The sequence below is a fragment of the Chelonia mydas genome, chromosome 26 (genome assembly GCF_015237465.2).
Source record: "Chelonia mydas isolate rCheMyd1 chromosome 26, rCheMyd1.pri.v2, whole genome shotgun sequence".
Classification (NCBI taxonomy): Eukaryota; Metazoa; Chordata; order Testudines; family Cheloniidae; genus Chelonia; species Chelonia mydas.
This window is the reverse complement of record NC_057859.1, coordinates 4,130,253-4,147,041: the sequence shown is the minus strand read 5'-3', so window position 1 is coordinate 4,147,041 and position 16,789 is coordinate 4,130,253. Positions and strand designations below refer to the sequence as shown.

Here is a 16,789-nt window from a genome sequence, read left to right as displayed (position 1 = left end):
TCTACACGGGGGACCCAATTTCACCTTGGTGTAGTTAACTCACTGAGTAACTGGAAGGCAGTTAATTAGGCAGGGAAGCATCTGGGCATGATAAAAGGTAAAGAACCTTAATTGGAGGACAAATTCTTGCAGAGAAAGGAAACTGCCAGAGGGATTGCAGAGACAGTAGACCCCTCGCCCCCCCCAGCAGACTGGCACTCTAAAAAGGGGAAAACAGAGCAGAAGGCTGGGGAAACCTGTAGAGGCAAGAAGTAGCTCAGCGAACAGCTGGAACTGAGAGAGACTGGTTCTAGCTATTCCAAACAAGGGCCCTGAGCTGGAACCCGGTGTTGTGGGAGGGCCTGGGTTTCCCTGCCTACCCCAGCCAGGGACTTTTAGAGAAGAAATTCCTCAATCCAGGAGACCTAGGGCTGATTATCCGATACTCAAGCCACACTCAGCTGCAAAGGGGTGCCGGGGAGGTGACCGTGCCCTTTTTACATGCACTGACCCATACAGTGACCAGTTATAAGCCCTGAAGCATGAGATTTAGTTGTCCTTGACTGTGAATGCTATCCTCATAAAGTGATCCAGCCCTTTCTAAAATCCATCTAGAGTTCTTCACTCTGAAGGCGATATGACTGTGGTTTCTACCAGGAAACTGAAAATGAGAGGAAAGGCACCTCAGGCACAGATTAAAGGAATTCTGCGCAAATGGTATTTTATCTGGGCAACTCTGAGCACAGCTTGATCTACAGAAAATGTCCCTGGTTTCACCCCTAGGTCCCTGATTCAAATCCAACTTCAGGTTTGGTCTGCAATAACCAAAAATCATTATTGTGTGATGCCTGTAGCACAAACTCCAAGAAGAGAATCTGAATCTTTAATTCCTTCTTCAGATATTGCTAAGTGCAGAGGCTGAGCTAAATCCTCAGCTGGTATAAATTGGCATAGCTGTGTTGACTTTACAGGAGCTTCACCAGTTTACACTTGCTGAGGATCTGGCCCAGTAACTAGGATTCCTGTAGGGTCTATCTAGTAACATTAACTATGGGAATGTAGAATCAAGACCATATCAGCTATAGTATACATTTTATCTCTTGCTGCTGACTGAGTGCCCCTGGGCTCACCTTATAAGCAGAATCAAGCTAATATGAGCTTGTGAAAAATAAAATATTAACATTCCCCCTCTGGTACATAGCTTTGTCTGGTGTATGACATTGCACAGTGTGCAGGCGGTTAGAGTGTGCAGGTGATAAATGAAAGAAGCTGCACAAAGTCTTCCTGTAAAAAGTATCCCATCTTACAAACAGGGTACAAGACCTTCAGGGTTCCCAACAGCACTCACGTTTTATGATAGTCTGTTAATTACCTGTGTTTGCCATAGGTTTGCAAAGCTCTTTTGTTGTTGCCGGCTCCTTCCAAAAACAATCACGAGCTTTGGTTGTGCAAAAACATGCAGCTGGGCCATTTGCTATGGGCAGACCCATCACCGTCAGGTTCCTTGATGCTGTGCTCTTTTCCGTACAAATAATCTGCAACAATACGCTTTGAGCAAGCTGATGTAGTACTTGTGCTGCGCTCCAATAAGAGCTGAGAATAATATTCATTGCTTATTTAGTCCCTTTTTGATTTTTGCTGTTTGTACATCGTTCACAAACCAATCCTGATTTCTGTCAATATATTCATTATTGATAAGCATTACTAGTTAGGATTTGTATCTCAGTAGAATTCAGAGGCCCTAAACAGGGCCATTGTGGTTGAGACTATACAAACTCTCATGAAGATGTAGCCCACTGGTCACTGTGCATTACGCCTCCCATTCTGCACCTGAATTTTAGAGGCTAGGGTTTGTTTCAGCCGAGCGAAAAGGCCTGTCTGTTTAGCTCAAGTTTATGCTTTCAGCTTTTGAGGTCCCCAGGTAAATTCCTTAGGGTTAACTAAGATGTCAGCGGTCACAAAGACATTCAGACATGCCTAAGGGATTTAGGAGCATAAATAATATTGACTTTTAATAGGACCTGTGCTTTTAAATACAGATTACCAACCTCAAGCATTCAAAAATCACAACTAGGATCCCCATAAAAACATTACATTATCTTAAAATTCACATGTGATTAAAATTGTTGGGTTTTGTTGTTGTTTTTTTTTAAAGGATGGGTTTGTTTTTATATGACTTCTGGTTCCTGAGCCTTTAGGGTAGACTCAGGTCTCATTTCTCCCCAACCATGATGGCTAGAATGTTACTTTAAAACAAACAAAAGAGCTGAGATTCTTGCATAATCCCATCTCTCCAGCAATTGTGGATTTAAGAAAAACAGCAAATATCGGAAGACTTGTGATGTAATCGTGAGAGTTGGCAACACTGTATCTCTCTGGAGATCTTGGAAATCTGCTGGATCGTGCTTATCCTTCTGAGCTTGCACTCTTAAAAAGTATTCACTAAATTCTTTCTTCAAGCAAATTTTACATCAGCTTTTTGGTATTTGCTATTTGTGGGGTATGATTTGCCCTTTATTTCTGTTTCCTGACTGAATGACTGGAATGGTTTTAAATGGAAGGAAAAATGAAGAGTGAATAACAAAGTGTGTAGTACTCTCAAGGAAGGAAGGAGTTTCAGGTTTCTATGAAAGACTCATAGAACTCCTAAATTCTGTCAGTTGCCAAGTCTTTTTCTAGCCTATTTCCTACTAGATACAACAGTTTCCAAAACATGACACTCTGCCACATCATACACTTTCTGCTATGAATCTTCAGACAAAGAATTCTTCATGTTAAAATGTTCTGAAACTGTTGTGATTCATAAATATTTTCACAAATATCTGGTGACCACCCAAATATTCACAAACAGCACAGCCCTCCAAATAAGAGCAGATTGTGAGTTCTTTGAGGGCAGGGACTGTCCTTTTGTTCTGTGTTTGTACAGAGCCTAGCATGATGGGGTCCTGGTCCATGACTAGAGTTCAAGGTGCTACAGTAATGGAAATAAATAATCATCGTGATCACTGCTTTATCTCCTAATCTGGTTTGATTATTATTTTATTTATTATGTTTACTGCAATAGTGCCTAAGGACCGACCCCATTGCAATAGGGCCGCACAGACACAGTGTAGTCCTTGTTTGATATTTGTTTGCATTTCCAGCATCAGAGAGAAATCTTTACTAAAACAAAAAATTAAGCAGGAAAAAAACCCTCTTATTTTATTTCAATTTAATGAAAAACCCTTTGATCTGTTTACGTTTAGTTCATTTTTAATTTTAATTTTTTTACACTAAATTTGTATTTTGTGCCTAAACTATAAAGCAGTGTCCCTTTAAAGGGTTAAGAACCGCCTCCTGCCATCTCTTTAGGATTACCTTAGTCCTCCATCACTGAATCCTGCTGTGGTTTAGCCTCATCGTGAAGGTGAGGAGGTTAATGAATACTGAATTATGAATTATGTTCTTGACACTGCTTTCATTGCAGTCATACATTTTGTCACATGTACACAGGCCCCTTCGATTTTTAAACATGTGATTATGTCTGGCACTTAACATTCAGTATGAAATATACTAGCTTTGGCTCCGTGGTCCCTGTGCTATTTAAAACAGTGCTGCATGGCTAAGAATGCACCAGCTGGCTGAACCACAGTGCAAGGTGTTCTCCCTAGACCTCTGCTGTTGCACCTTAAAGCTGACCGAGAGCAATCCCAACTCTGTACCCTTCCTCGTGTATGCCAAGGTACCAGAATTCTGTGCTGCACCAGTTCCTTTATTATTCTGATCCTGAACCCCTCCTGAGCAAGAATTGCCAGAGGTAGTCAAAGCACACCAAATCCATTTCAGTTGTAGCCTAAAGTTGATTGCAACCGATGCCTTCCAACGGATCAACGCTTCATCTCATTCATCTCCCCTTCCTAAGTCCCTAAGGCAGGTATACTTCTGAGCTGTCAAAGAGCTGGTTAATGAAGACTAGACTGAAATAAAGTTAATATGCCTCATTATAGTCTTTTACCGGTATTTCCTTTGACTGGCATACATTGTAATGACTTAGAATGAACCAACGCCCACATATTGTTGGAAAAGAGACACTGAATTGCTCTTCCAGCTCTTAAATCCTTTTCTTCAGAAATTACTAAATTGATTGTATTACAAATTTCCACTCTGAACAATGCCTCTTATTGGATCAGTTTGAACACTGCAGGTGCCTGCAGCTGCCTGAGTCAACACAAAGCTCTCATGCTAGAATACGGGGCAGAAGGAATTCAAGTTCCATCTTGACTTCATATAGTCAGTGAGCAGCAGCAGAGCCTTCAGCGGCTGTTTGTGTGCTTGTTTCTCTCTGAGAGTTACCAAAGCTAATTTACCGTAACTAATATTGCCCTGTCCATCACTGTAATTGTCTAGTGCGCTAAAACCACAGTCGCTTACTAGACAGTGCCTGGAAAATAGCTAGAAAAGATTAGACGATATTCCGAGATGGGTGACTATGGAAATGCTGCTTTGGCTGATCAGTACCACTGACGGAATTGGAGGATCACGAGTTTGTTGCTCATGCAGCCACCAGAGAGAGAGAGACTCCTACAGATATCACCTGATGGGTTCACAGTGCCAAATGGCTTATGGCATCGTGCTGGAAGACAGCCCCTTGCAGAAGTGACCCCACTGGGAATGAAGTCAAACTGATACGGCAGTGCTCCTGTCAACAAGGATCAAAACTGAGAGAGGGGCAAAATGCCTTGGATAGAATTATGCATTTCCTGATTCAGGCCAGGAAATGCAGCAACGGGAGTGAAGGAAGGGCATGTGGTTATATATCCAGCCTAAATGGAAGGAAGGATGGTTTTAGGCTTTAAGCATTGGCCTAAAACTCAGGCCATCGGGGTTCAGTTCCCTCCTCTGCCACAGAAGTTCCAACAGGACTAGGACCCTACCAAAGTCAGTCCATTTTGGTAAATTTCACGGTTATTGGATTTAAAAAATCTTAAATGTCATGGTTTCAGATATTAAAATCTGAAATTTCAGGGTGTTGTAACTGTTGGGGTCCCGACCCAAAAAGAGCCTGTGGAGGGTGTCACAAAGCTATTGTAGGAGGGTCACAGTATTGTCACCCTTTCCTCTGCTCTGCTGCTGGCAGACGGGTGGCTGGAGAGTTGCGGCTGCTGGCCAGAAGCCCAGATCTGAAGGCAGAGGCAGTACGGAAGTGAGGTGGCAGGGTATGGTTTTGCCACCCTGACTTCTGCGCTGCCACCGGAAGTGGGTCTCACCTGGCCACAGGAACGACCTGTGCAGGGAAAGAGGAAGTCACGTTCCTCTGCAGCATGGCCAGGACTAGGAACTGGAGCCTGGAGCACAGTAGGAGCCCCCAGCCAGGGCCCCCCTTAGCCCTGCTCCTCCCCGTTGCTCAGGGTTAAAGGGGACTTGGGCTGGCTGGGTGTGTGTATCGGGTGTGCGTGTGACTACAGCACCTCCTCCGGGTGGTCACCCACCCGTAAGACCCCCCACCCCTTCTCCCTCCCAAAAAGTGTCGACTCCCCACCATACCATAATCCAAATGAGACAACCTTTTCTTCAATGGCCTTTGAGTGTACGCCATCCCCCTGCATTGTCCCTTGGCTACAAGCTGATTGCAAATGCTTCTGGATCAGAGCTTCAGCTTTGCTTTTGGATGCACATAAAATAGTCGTTCCTGAAAACAATCCCCCCATGATTAAAAATCCGCTGCAGCTAAAAATATTTAAAGCAGGAATCATCCCGCATAATAGACTTGGCAAAACGCACCAGAGATGACAGAAATTGCTGGCACGGTGCAGAAAACAAACATCAAAAGACAAAATAGCATCAGACACTGTGAAGCACTGGAATTTATTTTTGCCCCAAGCCAGTTTGCCAGGGTTGTTTATGCCTCTCTGTGTAATTCCAACTAATCATACAAATTCTTCATTTCTGTTTGAAATCTCTCCAGAATGACACCTCCGCTCTTGCGTGGCTCAGTTTGTTTCCTCTTCGTACTAAATGAAGAAATACATTGCACACAGAAATCAAGGGGTGGTTTTATTGTGTAGCTTTTATTCTGCTTTATTTGTTTTCTTGTGTCCCCACCTGTAGAAACAGAGGAGGTAGCAAATAGCAGCCTGTTCCTTCCTCTCCTTCCCTCAGTAGCATGGATCAAGATATAGCTGCCTTGTGGTCACCGATGGCTGTCGTGTTGCTGCTTATCAATAATTCAGCCAATCAGTGGTTCTACTAGGGATGTTCCCAATGTAACTTTAACTAAGGGCCTGATCCATCAAAGTGTACTGAGTGCCTCCTGGAGGGTGCTGCGTGACCTCAAGCCCCCTGAAAGCTGATGAAAGCTAACAGAATTCCACACCTAGTGGGAGCCTTGGCGTTAGGCGGGATTGGACTGTGTCATGGCTCTGGGCTGCTATCGGTTATTGGTCATTATGATTGAAAATCATTCATACAGTGCCATAAATGTGCACTGTGCTTTGCACTCATATAGCAAGATGTGGGTTGCTGCGCCCTAAATCTTGCATCCCTGAGAGGGTACCTTCAACACCACTTAATAGCAAGGGATAGATTCAGAGATGCTGGGCATTTGCCACTCCTGCTAGAGTTGCAAGTGATTAGCAGCACCTAGCAGGATAAGGCCCTAACATAGGCAAGGTCAAACCAAGACTCGGGGGAGGGTGGATTTATCTACACTGGGTATTTGCCCCCAGCTACCTGTGTAGCTGGCACCATTTTGACCACAAGCAAAGCTGCTGTTTGCACTGGAGGTACTAACCCTGGCTTGACATAAGGGTAAGCTGCCCAGTGCAAATCAGGGCCTTACCCTATTTTGCTAGGGATCTGTACTATGTCCATGGCTGTAAATGGGGTGTATGGACTGTAAATGGGGGTGAGTATGCATTGGTAGGAGAGGGGGTGTGTGAGCATGATAGGAATGAGAAGGGAAAGGCCAATTCCCAGTTCATCTATTTCATCCGGCTGAGCATTAGCTGCATGAAAACTATGAGAAACAGAAAAGAGGTACTTCAGCTTTGACGAGCACACAGCGCTACATCTTGAGAGCCTCTCTAATTAAAGAGCAGTAATGAGAGCCTGGCTGGAAACTGCTAAGAGGTGCCAGGGTGCAGTTAGCCTTGCAGGATCTGAGACAAGTTCAAAGGGAACTTAAGAAATATCTGTGGAAGCAAAGCTGGTTCAGGAGGGAGGAATAATGGAACAGAGGAAATTGGAAGGCGGAAATGAATGGATCTGTTGAAGGTGGAGAAGGTGGGGATCACACACTCCCAGAGGCCTCTACTCCAGGGGATAGCAGGAGGAGATTCCTGAACTTGAGAATGAAAGTGGCTTGGTTCCTATGGCTGGAAACGAAAATGAAACCTAAGGAGCTGGTTCCTCATTTGCATCTCTGCAGAGCCAAATGGCACGACTGCAGAGCCACAGGTGCAGTGAGGTCCGGGCTGTGCTCACACTCCCAAAGCAATGACTGGACCTGTGGAAGATACATATAGGGCCTGGTTAATGTCAGTGGGCTTTGAATCAGGCCTATGGTGCTCTCTGAAGCCCACACAATCAGAAGAGGGTCTGTTGTTCCTGTGGAGAGGCAGCAGCCACCTAGAGGAGACACCACGATGGCCTTATACCGGTCCTCTGTTGAGTCACATCAGATATTCCTTTGCAGTCGTTTGCCTAATTAGATCTGAGGCCTGTGCACCCATTGGATGGATTTTTTTTAAGTGTCTGAGGATAACGACCCCTAAAGTTTAAAAGGCCTTCAACGCCATAATCCTGTAAAGCCTGTTGTCAGTTTGAAGGCTTGTTAGCAACACTCCTCGGGTTTATCTTCTCTGATTAGTGAATTTCCCATCTTCTGGAGCATGGGGAGGCATGAGGCCTAACAAGGTTCAGATTGCATTTCCAGCATATAAAAGGGACAGTGTTTTTACTTCATTTGCTCTGGGCTTTTTACTAGTGTTCTATTTCCTGCATGTGTCTAATATAAAAACAAAACCTTCACTTTGCTTTGCAAGTTTGCTGTGGTATTTTTTTCAACGTCAGTGGCGCACACACACACATATAACCTCATGTAGAGGGACCCATTATCATGAGGGCTCACTCATACATAACTCTAGGCAGAAAAAATCCAGGGACACAAATCCATTCCCACACATATGAATACCCTTATGCACATAGGCACACAAAAGCAAGCAGGTGAAGCATACACCTGCAAGCACAGAGGCACCAATGAAAGCAGCAGCCAGACATCATGCACCAGGGCACTAAAGTAGCATGAATGCATAAACAAACGTGCACCCATGTACCTATCTGCACACACAGTCAGACAGATGTTCAAGAAGAGCTCTGTGTCAGCTCGAACACTTATTGTTCTCACCAACAGCCGTTGGTCCAACAAAAGATATGACCTCACCCACCTTGTCTCTGAAGCACATATAGGCACATAAAAGCACTCAGCACATGTGCACACACGCACACACTGTAAGCCAAGAGCAAGATGTTCACAATTGTCTTTCTGGAAGAATAAAATATCCGGCTAACTACTTGCAGAGCTAATCTCTCTGACTAGAATGCCTCCAGGCCAAAAGCATAATATTAGCATGAATTATCTCCAAATGCAAAGAGATAGATTAGGGCGTGCAAACCCAGAAGACCTTGATTTTGGGTCTCTCAACGCCAAATTTGCATTTTGTCTGTGCACTCCGGCCATGTGTTCCTGCACGCGTGTCGTGCCATCATATTGTTTGATGACAGTGCAACCACCTTGCCACTCCAGACTTTGATGATAGCGAGGGGGCTACTTCCCCCGGCAGGTGACCCCAGAGTTGTCCTCATTCGCGTGAGAGCTTCCTCAGTGCAGGATGGGGGGCAAGCTACATAGTAGCGTGGAAAAATCAGTTCCTGCTAAAGGTGCATCGGTCTCAGGGCCCATAGGTGGCACTGTTGCATTGACTGTTAGAAGGAATGGTCTGCTATTTTGACATATATGCACATTATTATTACTAAGGGGGAGGGGGGCTGAATACCTAAATCAAGTTGCCTGTTGATTAAAATTGTGCATTGTTTAATCTTACAGGCCTTATTCAAGCTGACACCTGCATGTATGCCTTTGCCATTAACGTGTCCAGCACATGCTGCCAGCATCATATTGTTGATGAGCAACTTTTTAGACAGAATTGTTGAATGTGGTGACAAGTAGCTTCCCTTTCTTGATGAGCCTGCTGATGTTTTAACAGAAATTTCATTGGTAGGGGAGAGGCTCCCGGCTCTTTTCTCAGACCCTGCATACACCAGCCCCTTCCCCCGGCACATTAGGGGGTTAATTTCTGGAAGGAAATAGCCTTCCAGTGCTCTGCTGCAGAAAGGCCTGAATACAACCAAACTGGAATGTGAGAGATAGCCAGACCGACAACTGGACAAAGCACAGCCTCAGTCCCTGTTTTCCCTTCCTGTTCTTTCCTTCCGGCAAGGTTGACAATTAGGATTAAAATCCCTGCAGTAGAGAAAGGAAATTTGCTTCCTCTGCCTTCCTGTGATGGAAATCCCAGAAACCTAAGATGCAGATATTCGTAAGTGCTCCACTCATATTTAGGTACCTCAGGAGAGGCCAGATTTTTCAAGAGCTGAGCACCCAATACCTTGAGCTCTTCTGAAAACCTGGGCTACGGGTGGCTTTAACATGGGCTCATGGGTTTAATAGCACCCAGTGAAGTCATCTTGCACTGGCAGCTCCTGTTCTGCGAGGCTGAGCTGGGCCAGACCCAACTCCCCACTCTTGGCTTTGCAACCTGGCCCACAGAGTTGCTGCACCACTTAAATCAGGGGTAGGCATGGCGGGGTCAAATTGGAGTGAGTAGCTTTGCAACCTGGTGCGCAGGGTTGCGGTGACACTCAGGCCAGGGAGCTGGGAAAACCTGAGTGGCATTGCAACCCCATGCACCAGTTTGCAAAGGCATGAGCATGGATCCAGGCCCAGCTCCACTGAACAGGAACCACTGCTGCCGGATGAGTCGGGGGAGGCTTGATCTCCAGCCCCACTTCTCCACTCTGGCACCTCCCCTCCCCACTGGACTGGGATTCGGATTGCGGGGCTAGGGCAGAGGGTGCTGCTGCGGGTGGTTGGTGCCCCCACGGCAGTTTAGTAGGGTGCATCCATTGAATGGGGAAACTGGCCCTAGGTTACATTTCTGGTGCTTTGGAATGGTCAGATAGAACCATTCTAGAGGAAGGAACAATGTGGTGTCCATTTTAGAACATCACCCGCGGGAAGGGATGCCATACCGTGCACCAGGGTACAGCAATGCCATGCCATTTTTGGAAACTGATCATGTGTTTCATTCACCTGATCTTAATGGATGAACTCTGTTCAAATCTTCCCTGTCCCCAAATGGGGTGATAGACAAGCCTGATGCATGAGAGAAACAGTCATGAAACTAATGCATCTGCATTAATTCATACTCTTTGATGGTGTTGGTGGGGTGGGGGTAGGGGGCCCTAGGGAGGAATATCCACTGTATTTTCAAAAGTTTAATAGCACCTAAGAGTAAGAGGAGAGAAGAGTTTGACATCTGTAGTATGCAAGGTCTTGGAAAAAATTTTGAAGGAGAAAGTAATTAAGGACATTGAAGTCAATGGTAAATGGTACAAAATACAACATGGTTTTACAAAAGGTAGATCATACCAAACCAACCTTATCTCCTTCTTTGAGAAAGTAACAGATTTTTTAGACAAAGGAAATGCAGTGGATCTAATTTACCTAGATTTCAGTAAGACGTTTGATACATGCCACATGGGGAATTATTACTTAAATTGGAAAAGATGGGGATCAATATGAAAATTGAAAGGTGGATAAGGAATTGGTTAACAGGGAGACTACAGCGGGTCCTACTGAAAGGTGACCTGTCAGGCTGGAGGGAGGTTACCAGTGGAGTTCCTCAGGGATCAGTTTTGGGACCAGTCTTATTTAATCTTTTTATTACTGACCTCGGCACAAAAAGTGGGAGTGTGCTAATAAAGTTTGCGGATGATACAAAGCTGGGAGGTATTGCCAATTTAGAGAAGGACCGGGATATCCTACAGGAGGATCTGGATGACCTTGTAAACTGGAGTAATAGTAATAGGATGAAATTGAATATTGAGAAGTGTAAGGTCATGCATTTAGGGATTAATAACAAGAATTTTTGTATAAGCTGGGGACGCATCAATCAGAAGTAACGGAGGAGGAGAAGGACCTTGGAGTATTGGTTGATCATAGGATGACTATGAGCCGCCAATGTGATATGGCCGTGAAAAAAGCTAATGCGGTCTTGGGATGCGTCAGGCGAGGTATTTCCAGTAGAGATAAGGAGGTTTTAGTACCGTTATACAAGGCACTGGTGAGACCTCACCTGGAATACTGTGTGCAGTTCTGGTCTCCCATGTTTAAGAAGGATGAATTCAAACTGGAACAGGTACAGAGAAGAGTTACTAGGATGATCCGAGGAATGGAAAACTTGTCTTATGAAAGGAGACTCAAGGAGCTTGGCTTGTTTAGCCTAGCTAGAAGAAGGTTGAGGGGAGATATGATTGCTCTCTATAAATATATCAGAGGGATAAATACCGGAGAGGGAGAGGAATTATTTAAGCTCAGTACCAATGTGGACACAAGAACAAATGGATATAAACTGGTCATTGGGAAGTTTAGACTTGAAATTAGATGAAGGTTTCTAACCATCAGAGGAGTGAAGTTTTGGAATAGCCTTCCAAGGGAAGCAGTGGGGACAAAAGATCTATCTGGCTTAAAGATTAAACTCGATAAGTTTATTGAGGAGATGGTATGATGGGATAACATGATTTTGCTAATTAATTGATCTTTAAATATTCATGGTAAATAGACCCAATGGCCTGTGATGGGATGTTAGATGAGGTGGGATCGGAGTTACTACAGAGAATTCTTTCCTGGGTATCTGGCTGGTGAGTCTTGCCCACATGCTCAGGGTTCAGCTGATCGCCATATTTGGGGTTGGGAAGGAATTTTCCTCCATGGCAGATTGGAAGGGGCCCTGGGGGTTTTTCGTCTTCCTCTGTAGCATGGGGCACGGGTCACTTGCTGGAGGATTCTCTGCTCCTTGAAGTCTTTAAACCACAATTTGAGGACTTCAATAGCTCAGACATAGGTGAGAGGTTTTTTGCAGGAGTGGGTGGGTGAGATTCTGTGGCCTGCGTTGTGCAGGAGGTCAGACTAGATGATCATAATGGTCCCTTCTGACCTTAGTATCTGTGAATCTATGAAAATCTTCTTATATTTCTCCCCTCCCTCCCACAATACTTCAATTATTTTTTAAAATCACCCACTTCTTCTGTAACGCCCGCAAGAATCTAGCTCACTAAGCCATCGCTACTCATCTGTTTCATTTATTTATCTTCATGAATGAACTCCTTGTTTCCAAGGAGGGAAGGAACACAAGGACACCGGATCTAATGCTGAAAGCTGGAGCCGAGGAAAGATAAAAGGCTTGAACGGTGGAAGGTGGATGGGGAAAGGGAATTTAGTGAGTTAAGTGTAAAGAATAGAAAAATAAACATCAACAAACAAAAGTGCAACTTAATGAGGCAGGTATCTGCATTCACCTTGATCACTTTGGGCCTGACTGAAGTCAGCTGATATTTTCTGAATGTCAAGTTTTCAATTAAAATTTTAAGGTTTTTGGACAGTTGGATTTTTGACCAAAACTTTAGTAAATAATAAAAGGTAATCCATGTCCCAGTCTAAATGAGCGAACAGATGCAGGGTAGGATATGGGGATAAATTTCACTTGGTGAAATTTTCTGGACGGTGTTATGCAAGTAGTCAGACTAGATCAGTGGTGGGCAACCTGCGGCCTGCCGCTTCCCACAGCTCCCATTGGCCAGGAATTGTGAACCGGGCGGCCACTGGGAGCTGCAGGGGGCCATGCCTGTGGACAGTCAACATCCGCAAAATGTCTCGCGGCCCACAATCAGATTACCCTGATGGGCTGCATGCAGCCAGGGGCTGCAGGTTGCCCACCACTAGACTAGATGATCGTGCTAGTCCCCTCTCTCATTAAAACCTATGAATTTTGAAAAACATACAAGCAAATGAGTATGGTGATGAGTTGTGCGTGCTTTGTGTGTCGCATCTATTTATTGTGCATTAGTTTGTTTTAATTGTAGAAGTAGTTAGTAAGGAAGTAGGAAAAGGAAAGAAGGGGAAGAGGTATCTAGCTATTTACCGTCCCTGTGATATTTATTTCTGTGTTTGTTACACATTACACATAAATATTTTATTATTCACCCTTTGCCATTGTATCCTTTGGTTGAGGTAAAAGCTGATCATCAGTAAAGCGTTCCTTAATAGCTTCATAAGCATCTGGAAACAGTTCTCTATTCTCAGCATTCTCCTTAATGAATTCAGGTTGTTCTCTCTCTCTCTCTTGCTCTCCCTCCTCTCAGTTGCAAGTGTGAGAGATTGATAAAGATTCTATTTACTTTTCCCCCCTTATAAGAGCTTAATGAAACAAAATTCGTAGCTTGTAATCAGGCATTGGCCTTTTCATCTCTTTGGGTTTTATTTACAAAAGCTTATTAGAGCAAAGCACACGGAGTGATATGCAGTGATAACTAGAGTATTGCTTAATGATCCCTAGCAGGCAGCACAAGAAACAGAGACTGAAATGAAAAAGGTGATTATAAGAAATGTTACCAACTGTAAACTCCCAACAATCAAAGGTCCTGATTCTGCAATCGGATCTACTGGGTAGACCCTTGGATCTGTCCTCACTGGTCTCTGCTGTAGTGAAGGGGTCTGTATGTGTGGATCCAAATGCAGGGTTGGGGCTTGAAAGGTTGCTTCTGGTCTGGAGCCAACGTTTCAATGCACGCTGCATATCTGAGCTGCTAGTGGTCCAAGCAAAGTCAATTTTGAGGCCCAGTGTTCCCAGTTTTCCCCTCCTTCCCCCCCCCCCCCCCCGTGTCCCCTGTGATTTCAGTGTTGGTGAAAGATACCAGACTCCGTTCAGGAATGTGATGGTTCTGTCTCGGTGGGAAATTTATGCCATTGGCAGAGGACCAGCAGAAGGAACGTTAGGGAGTGGGATTATACTTACCTAAGTGACATTTCCAGACTGTGCAGAGTGGTCGAAATGTCTGAATCCAAGGTAACAGGCCAAGGACTCTTGAGTTCTAATCCTCCTTAAAGCTGAATCTTTTCTGTGACCGTGGTCAAGTCATTTGGGTTTCTCTGTGCCGTTGCCCCCACCCCCGCCCACCCCTGTAAAATGGGGATACTAAGGTCTATTTGGTCTATACTAAGGTCTATACTAAGGTCACAGGGATGTGGTGGGAACTGTCAGTATTTTAAAGTTAATTGTGAATGGAAAGTGCATAGAAGTGCTAAGTACGTTGGAATTTGGCATGGACACCAATGTTAATGCCCTTACTCTTGGGAAAAAGACCATAGAGGTCTGCCTGAAAGGGCTTGTGCCCCTTTGCCAGCCCTGTCAGAGTCTTTGCTCACAAATGGAGTGATCTACGTGCTCTGTTTCTCTCTGTGTGTAATTTGCTGCTTCAGTCTCATCCTGATAAATAGAAACACTGAGCTTGCACAAGGCAAAGAGCAGCTTCAGTATCACAGGAAGCAATCACACCGCACACAAAGCAAGCATTCTCAGTAATTAAACTACTCCCAGCCCCTTTTCTCTGTTCCTTTTCAGCACTGCGCTGATGGGCTGTTTATCTTTGGCACTGCAGAAGCAACGGAAGCAACAAAATGTTCCTGTAGGAGCTCACGTGGAGAGACAGAGACTGAGAGAGATTGAAGACAAACACTTTCATTCTTGGCTGCCAACACATTTTGTTTCTGAAAAATAAATAATTGAATGAGGATCAAATCTCCCTTTCTTGTCCAGGTGGCTAAACGGATAAGAACCCGTGGGACCTCTTGCTTCTTGTAACCCTAAGTATCTTTTGTTCCACCCAGATGTTTCCCAGATACACTAGCTGTGCTCCAGCTGTGCAGGAACTTGAATCCCACCCTGACATTTCCATCTAAGATGAAGATTCTTCACCAGTAGAGCAAGCATGGGTACTAGCTAAATAGCTCAATCAGATTGATAGCTAATGTGAGAGGACAGTTTTAGGGGGTGATTTGAGAAGGAGGAACTGAGGGATAACTAACTGATTTCCTCTTGCTAAAAACAGTGATGGGAAAGTATGGTCTTGTACTAAACACCCTGGACATAGGTACAGGAGACCTGGGTACAATTCGCAGCTTTGCCATAGACTCCCTGCACGACCTTGGGTGAGTCACTTAACCTCAGTGCCTGTGCCTTAACCTGTGCCTCAGTTATCTATCTGTAAAATGGGGATGATGAAACTGTCTTTGCAGACCTAAAGAAGAGCTCTGTGTAAGCTTGAAAGCTTGTCTCTCTCACAAACAGAAGTGGGTTCAATAAAAGATATTACCTCACCCACCTTGTTTGTCTATTTAGATGATAAGCTCCATAGGGTAGGGACTGTCTTGTATTACCTGCTTATACAATGGAGCCCTGATCTGAGTTTGGGCCTTGAGGGACCCCAACAAGTAATTAATAATTAGCAGTAAGAAGAGCCTGAGACATGAAGTCTGAATCAGAATCCAAAATTCAGAGATGTTGGGATTTGGGGTTCTGCGTGGGTCCCATCTCTGCCAATAAATAAACAACTGGAATAAATTTGGACACGAAGCAGAAGGGAATGTGCTTCCAGCATTTCCCTAGTGAGATTAATCTACCATCTAATAGACACTGCATTGAAGCTTGCTGAAAATCTGGGTCCTTGGCACCATGCCCATGCCCCATTGACAGACACACACCGTTTGAGTGCTCTCAATTTGCATCCGTCATTATCTTTTGTGTGCGCTGAGGTTTAATGTGCAATAAATGTAAATGGGTGATGTATATTCTGCATTTTATTAGCTCTCATTTATGTTTGGCATCGTGCGTGCCTGTGATGCTTTGCAGGGCACTGCAGCTTTTCGCTGTTCTGACAGCCAATCCGCATGTCCTTTGTCACAATGGACAGGGCACTTCTCGAAGATGGCACATCGGATTGTTTAGTGGCTGGCCCTGTCCATGCTTGAAGTGTGTGACCACCTGGTGAATATGGGTGAAACTGATCCCTGTGCAGAGGGGCCAGCACAAGGCCTATGTTCCACAAGAAGCCTATTTTGAAGGATTAAGTGGGACTTACTTAAGGGGTGCATGTGTTTTGTACTGGCCCTCTGCCAGCTCATGTCAGAGAGACTCATGGAAGGCAATCCTGTCAGAGTCAGAGATATTAATTTTGAACTTGTAAATGAATGTTACACTAAGCCCTGCTTATGTATTGGAACTCCACAGACTGTTTAAGCAGTCTCAGCATGGATTTCCTTTATGGTGACAACAAGCTCTCTGAAATAATTTACGGGATGTCGGTAAACTCAGTCTGAAGAACTCCTGACTGAGCTGCAAAAGGAAAAAAATAAAAGACTTTAAGCCTGATTCCCCATAGCCCCACCTATTGTGTAGCCATTTATACCACTGCAAATCAAGTGCACAATGGGTATAAAATGCAACCAGACCAGAATAGTGAATGTTTTGTACTCACTTTGCAGAAGTGTAAATGACAACACAAGGTGCAACCAAGAGAGAATCCAGAAAAGAGCAGGACTAGAACTGCCAGCTTCTCTAATTTCTATAGATTCAAACCTGGCAGTGTCACACATGAATCAGGAAGTGACTTGGAAACTTGCAGGCAAAGGATCCGTCACCATGTCTCACACCTCCAA

At 44.6% G+C, this 16,789-nt stretch overlaps 1 long non-coding RNA gene across 1 annotated transcript in view; it reads left to right on the top strand.

The window, feature by feature from the left end:
• The window catches only part of LOC122463888, a 74,523-nt gene extending 59,588 nt beyond the window's left edge, over positions 1–14,935 (top strand). The window contains exon 3 of the long non-coding RNA XR_006287611.1: positions 14,697–14,935. This is a non-coding gene — a long non-coding RNA (uncharacterized LOC122463888). The remainder of the gene's footprint in view (positions 1–14,696) is intronic.
• The last annotated feature ends 1,854 nt before the right edge of the window (positions 14,936–16,789 follow it).